We start from the raw sequence: 7,436 nt of genomic DNA, 5'->3' as shown, positions 1-7,436 counted from the left end.
ATGTCATGACAATCTAAGCATACACCCATCAAGAATACACAAAATGCAAGCTAGACATGGCAAGAACAATACCATAGCATGCACGGATCAACTACAACATCATCGGCAAAATCGCTAACAAGTAGACAATCTGCCCAGATTCACGAAATGACAAAGAGCTCGATTGACTCAAGCTAGGGTGCTTCATAATTACAAACAAAGAGATGGATGGATAGATCACTACAAGATTAACAAAACATCCTTACTGATCATCCTCAAAAGAGGCACGGATCACTAGGAAACAACATGAACATATGGCCATATGAGATAACCAGTCCAAGGACTTAGTGGAAATGCTAAGTCCCTGAAATCAGCATTAACAAATGCCTCACTTTGCAAGCTTGTGCTAGTCACCACACACATCACAAAAATACATGGGTTGCACCTCTGGAAAGATGGCAAAACCCTTAACAAAACATATGTAGAGCTCATGGGCATATCAAGCACACAATAATCATGGCAAAAATGACAATTATCTAATTGGAGCCGCAGATCTGACAAATATCTCAAATAGCACTCTTCCAACAGCATTTCGGGCATCAAGATGAACTCAAATGAAAATGATGCAATGAGATGAAATGATGTACTCTCTGAGGCGAACATTTTTATATGCTATATGCCCAAAACGGATCTACGGATGAGGAGTTACGACACGATGAACAGGAGCAAATGAATTAGGGTTAAGGAGAAAGTCAACAGTCGTTTTGGATCTCAGATCCAGATCCAGACAGCACACGGATCGAGGTTCGCCGGGCTTCGCTCGAGCTCGCCGGAGTTGGCCGGATCCGTCGAGGAACTTGCCGGGCTTGGGGTTCTTCGGGCGAGGAGGTGAGGAGGAGGTCGGGGCGGCGACTTGGCGGCCGCGGGCGGCGCGGGACCGGGGCGGCGTGGCGGAGTGAAGAGGCGGCGGGGCGGCGCCGGGGTTCTCCGGAGACGAACGCTGGGTGGCGAAGCGGTGGCCAGGCGCGGGGAAGAAGCCGGCGGCGGGCGCGGGCGAGAGGCGGCCCTGTTCGGCGCGGGAGAGGGCCCGCCTCGGACCTGGGCGGGCCGGCGGCGCTGGCGGCGAAGAGGTCCCCTCGGGGGACACGTGGCGGCGGCTGATTGGCGGCGGCGGCGGTTTGTCCGGCCGGATTTGGACGTGTCCGGCCGGCGCGATCTGGGATTTTTTTTAGGGTTTAGAGAGAGGGGATCCTAGATTTGGAATGGGGGGTATATATAGGCATAGAGGGAGCTAGGAGGCTCCAAATGAGGTGCGGTTTTCGGCCACGCGATCGTGATCGAATGCTCTAGATGATGGAGAGGGTTTTGGTGGGTTTTGGGAAAAATTGGAGGGGTGTTGGGCTGCAACACACACGAGGCCTTTTCGGTCCCTCGGTTAACCGTTGGAGTATCAAACGAAGTCCAAATGATACGAAACTTGACAGGCGGTCTACCGGTAGTAAACCAAGGCCGCTTGGAAAGTCTCGGCCCAATCCGGAAATGTTTAATCCCCACACACGAAAGAAAGTTAGAAATGACCACCGGAGGAGAACGAAGCGCCGGAATGCAAAACGAACAACGGGGAAAATGCTCGAATGCATGAGACAAACACGTATGCAAATGCAATGCACATGATGACATGATATGAGATGCCTGACAACGATAACCACACACGGAGACAAACACCCGAACCCGAGAAAATAAAATAACTTAAGGCCGGAAACGGCAAGAGTTGGAATACATATTGGGAAAGTCATATCCGGGGTGTTACACAGGCGGCACGACCGGCACTGGTTTGGGAGGATGGAGCAAGAAGACCAGAGGTTGAAGAAGCACTACGGCCGTTGGATGGACATCGTACGGTCACTGGAGCTAGAATCGTTCATATTGACTAAGTTGACAAAGCCCTCCGTCCACGTCAACTTAGTAGGCCCACAAGTCAGCCTCCCACTATGGTGGGTCCCAGCTAGCAGGAGGAGTATTCATCTTTTTGTGCGTAATAAGGAGGCACTTCCTTGCGTGCGAAGATATAGCTGGTGGGTCCGAGTTGTCCGCAGGGGGAATGTTTTTTTGGCGAAATACAGAGGCCCTTCCGGTGGGTCCCAGATGTCAGATGGAGGAATCATTATGCGCGGAATAAGGAAGCATTTCCTTGTGTGCGACCATGGACCCAACTATTAGCCTCTCCACGTACAATCCACTTCCGTTGGATGTCGTCCGCTGACCATGTTGACCATGCCGCGCCGAGGGCACCAGGGCGGTGGACGACGGCGAGGCCTAGGAAGGGAACGGCATGGAGCCAGGGAAGACTCGGCAGTGGTTGCCCACGCGGTGGGGAGTACGAGGGTTTACTGGTCCGGCTGCCATCACCGAAAAATAACAGGAGGTGTGGGTGAGTAGAGGAATGGCCTGGCCAGTGATGGAGTAGATGGGGCGGGGCGGCCTGTGCGGCAGCACAGCCGGCCACGAGAGGCGGGAGCAGGCAGTTCCACAGACGCTGGTTTGGGCGGCTGGAGCAAGAAGATCAGATATTGAAGAAGCAGTACGGTCGTTGGATTAACATCCAACGGTCACTGCTGCTAGAATCGTTTATGGACTAAGTTGACAAAGCCTTTCGTACATGTCAACCTAGTAGACCCAAAAGTCAGCCTCCAAATCTGTCCCAAACAGCATACATCCCAAAATTTCTAGCTATATTCAAATTAATTTAAAAACTAAACATACCTTAATTAAAATCCAATGAAATTTGACCCGCACAAAAACAATGAAATTTAAAATATCAAAATCCGACAGAAAAAGTATTTTGGAACTAATTGCATGTTTGCTATATTTTTTTCATTTTACAGCCCATTCATTATTACTTATAGCCCATTTCTTATTACTTATAGCCCATTTTCTGGGCAAGCCCAAATGCATCCCTCCTCGTCTTGAAGGATTTCCGGTCCAGCAGGGCGTAGAAAATCAAGTAGGCCAACATTGGTTATTCTGCAAATAAACAAAAAAAACTGGGCTAGCCATTTTCAAAAGGAAAAAAACAAACTGGGTTGGTCGTGTGGTAAACATATGAAATAATTGAACCACAAGCACATGCTCCAATGAAGCAAAACGGGTGGGAAATCGTACATGTGTCATTGGGTGCATGTTTAAGTCCAATTTAAGGAATGTGAATGAATTACAAACTTCTTGTCGTCCTGAAACATTGAGAATCTCGGTTTTTAAATCCTAGTAAATCAAAAACTCACCAAAAAACATGAAACTTGGCATGGTTTCATGACATGGCACATATATGTTGTGGTCAAAAATCGTCCAGTTTGAGACAAGGCACACACATTAATAGCCAACGAAGTCCTTTTTGATACAAATAGCTGACACTATAATATCACAAACTGTTGTATTATATGAAGTGTGTCAAAATTTAACCATACTCGGTGGCGTGCGTGCAGCTGTTTGGTTAGACGGGACGAGCACGAGAAGTCCGTCGTGTAGGCTCGACAGGACGCGTGTGAGCAGTCTGCCGCGCAGGCTCGATGGGACGCGTGCATCCTCTCCAACTCGTAGGCTCGACGGGACACGTGCGAGCAGCAAGGCTGCCCATGCTCGCCGGAAAGCGAACTCTTTGACCTCCATGCACCAGCCACCGCCCGCCTCGCTCACAACTTCTCCATTAATGGGTTAATTAAAGCACCTGGATGGAGGGTGTTTGCTTGTGATCCCATGGCAGCATTTGCTTTGTTCGTGTTTTCAACTCGTATTCCGGCCTAATTTAAATTGCCACATAGGGCAATAGATAATACGACGACAAATAAAATGGCAACAGATAATACGACGACTAATTTACAATGGCACAGATAATAATTGTCTTACATATTCTAGATAATTTAAAATGCCACATCCGGCAAAGCTCGGAAGACACGGGGGCAAGAGAAGAAGGAAATCGCAGACAACGATCCGGGTCACTACTGTCTCTACTCGTCGATGGATCGCCGGCGGAGGACATCCTCCAGCTCCTTCTTCAATTCCTCACGACTTTGCTTGAAAGCAGCCATGAATTCCTCCACCTCCTACTCGCGCTCGATCCGGAGCCTCCTCAAGTCACCAACCAGTTCCTCGATGACTGTTGTCAGCGTCATCCCCGAGGCACTGCTCTGCTTAACATGCAGCATCTTCCAGCCGACGGCCTCCTCCTCCTTCTCGGCGAGCGCCTTGAGGAGCTTCGCATTGTCACCCATGAGTTGCTCAACGAGGCCGGTCGCCTTGTCAACCGAGGCATCACTGATCTTGAGCAGCTTCATCAAGCCGTCGACCAGCTCCTGCTGCTTAATGAGGCCAGTGAGAATGCCGTCGTCGCCGGCCAAGGACTTCAGCAACACCAGCTCGTTGCGATCGCCGACGCAGCGCGTGCGTGATACGTCTCCGTCGTATTTATAATTTTTGATTGTTCCATGCCAATATTCTACAACTTTCATATACTTTTGGCAACTTTTTATACTATTTTTGGGACTAACATATTGATCCAGTGCCCAGTGCCCAGTGCCAGTTCCTGTTTGTTGCATGTTTTTTGTTTCACAGAATATCCATATCAAACAGAGTCCAAACGGGATAAAAACTAACGGAGATTTTTTTTGGAATATATATGATTTTTGGGAAGAAAAATCCATGCGAGACGGTGCCCGAGGGGGCAACGAGGCAGGGGGCGCGCCCATGACCCTCGTGGCCACCCTGTAAGGCGGTTGGTGCCCTTCTTTCGCCGCAGGAAAGCTAATATCCGGATAGAGATCGTGTTAAAATTTCAGCCCAATCGGAGTTACGGATCTCCGGGAATATAAGAAACGGTGAAAGGGTAGAATCTGAGAATGCAGAAACAGAGAGAGACAGAGAGACATATCCAATCTCGGAGGGGCTCTTGCCCCTCCCATGCCATGGAGGCCAAGGACCAGAGAGGAAACCCTTCTCCCATCTAGGGAGGAGGTCAAGGAAGAAGAAGGAGGGGGGCTCTCTCCCCCTCGCTTCCGGTGGCACCGGAGTGCCACCAGGGGCCATCATCATCACCGCAATCTTCACCAACAACTTCACCGCCATCATCACCAACTCTTCCCCCCTCTATGCAGCGGTGTAACCCCTCTTTTACCCGATGTAATCTCTACTTAAACATGGTGCTCAACGCTATATATTATTTCCCAATGATGTATGGCTATCCTATGATGTTTGAGTAGATCTGTTTTGTCCTATGGGTTATTTGATGATCGTGATTGGTTTGAGTTGCATGTTTTATTATTGGTGCTGTCCTATGGTGCTCTCCGTGTCACGCAAGCATGAGAGATCCCCGCTGTAGGGTGTTGCAATACGTTCATGATTCGCTTATAGTGTGTTGCGTGAGTGACTGAAACACAAACCCGAGTAAGGGGGTTGTTGCGTATGGGATAAAGAGGACATGATGCTTTAGTGCTATGGTTGGGTTTTACCTTAATGATCTTTAGTAGTTGCGAATGCTTGCTAGAGTTCCAATCATAAGTGCATATAATCCAAGTAGAGAAAGTATGTAGCTTATGCCTCTCCCTCATATAAAATTGCAATAGTGATTACCGGTCTAGTTATCGATTGCCTAGGGACAAATAACTTTCTCGTAACAAAAAGCTCTCTACTAAAACTAACTTAGTTATTTCTTTATCTAAACAGCGCCTACTTTTTATTTACGTAATCTTTATTATCTTGCAAACCTATCCAACAACACCTACAAAGTACTTCTAGTTTCATACTTGTTCTAGGTAAAGCGAACGTCAAGCGTGCGTAGAGTTGTATCGGTGGTCGATAGAACTTGAGGGAATATTTGTTCTACCTTTAGCTCCTCGTTGGGTTCGACACTCTTACTTATCGAAAACTGCTGTGATCCCCTATACTTGTGGGTTATCAGTGCGCTTCTGAAAGCCCTCGCGTGCCCGTGAGAGCTCGTTCGAGGGCTTTGCGGCGCACCGGGACATCTCTGTTGCAGTTGCCGCTTCGCGGCGGGACCTCTCTAGTGCTTCCGCAGCCTTGGTCTTTGCTGCCTGGTTATATGTCCACCCGAAACTCCTCCTACCGGTCATGGCGGAACGACTTGACAGGAAAGACCAGTTTTGTGGGTGATGAGGAGAGGAACGGTGAAGTAATTTTTGAGTGGGTAGTTTTTATAGCCCGGTACTAAGTGTGAACACATATTAGTTTGATAGGTGTGAACAAGTTTGCAATTACTTATTGTGTTGTAATCTGCAATGTGACGAGAAACAAGGTCAAAATTTATTGATGGTTCTGGGCCTACATAGCCCGGTCTGTTGTTCTGGCTCATCGCAAACAATTCTTTTGGATCAACCGTATGCCACACATCGGAAGCCCGAAACATTTGCCCGCATTCTCGGATGTACGTGTACGTGTCTTCCCACTATCACACACGGTCAAGATATCACCATCGTGTCCTATGGATGTGTTGTCACACCTCCCACGGGGTGCCAGAAGGTTGACCATGTGGTTGCTCGCCGTTGAGGCGGCCGTGGCGCGCTCTGCTCACGTCCATCCGCGCGTTTTGCTCGCCATTGAGGCGGCCGCGGCGCGCTCCGCTCTGGCGTCCCTGCGCGCGCTCTGCTCGTCGTTGAGGCAAATTTATAATGGCAACGGTTAATAATTGTCTTCCATATTCAGGATAATTTAAAATGCCACATGTGGCAAGGCCCAGAACACTCACGGCCTACATATGCATACAATTATAATGAAATATAGGCTAAAAGGCTGAGCTGGCGGTCTTCGGACGACGGTCTTCTCGGACTCCATGATCAACATAGCACCCTTGCAGCCGTTCACTCCAAGTGTCTTGACCCACCTCCGCCTACGGAGCTGCCGGTGCTGGGAGGCTCTTGGGGCTATTGGGCCTCTTCCAGAAGAGCTTGACAGCATGCAATCGCACGCATGATATCTCCGCGGAACCGCTCCATTTCCATGTCTCTAGCCTGGTACCAAATTCCGTCCATCACCTACATCCTCCAGATATCAAGTTGACGATGTTCTACTTCGTCGGGAACGTCAACTCCGCCAGGGATGCGCTCGAGCCTGGCCACCACATCATCGGGATCGAGGTTGACACGGCGGCCGTGGGTAATGATGAAGCCGCAGGCTGCCTATGTCTTGACTAAATCGCAGAGGTCCTCTACCCATTCCTTGCGGGGCATCAGGCTCTCGATGAGCACTGGTGACGGTGGCTCTTTAGGTGGGTCGATGATCGTGCCGCTGAGCAGCTCTAGATCTTTTGCACAATGGATGGCAAACTGCTCATCACACCCCCTCTGCAATATGTAGATTGTGTGCCCAAGGGCTGTCACGCCGATATCGCTACCGATGGGCCATGGTGCCTGCACCGGTCGATGAAGCTCTTGCTCCCCGACCTTCTTCGG

Source organism: Triticum urartu, chromosome 7A (assembly GCF_056163025.1).
Source record: "Triticum urartu cultivar PI428250 chromosome 7A, HENAU_Tu73, whole genome shotgun sequence".
In the NCBI taxonomy this organism is placed as follows: domain Eukaryota; kingdom Viridiplantae; phylum Streptophyta; class Magnoliopsida; order Poales; family Poaceae; genus Triticum; species Triticum urartu.
The sequence above is the reverse complement of the archived record's forward strand: the minus strand, read 5'-3'. Positions refer to the sequence as shown.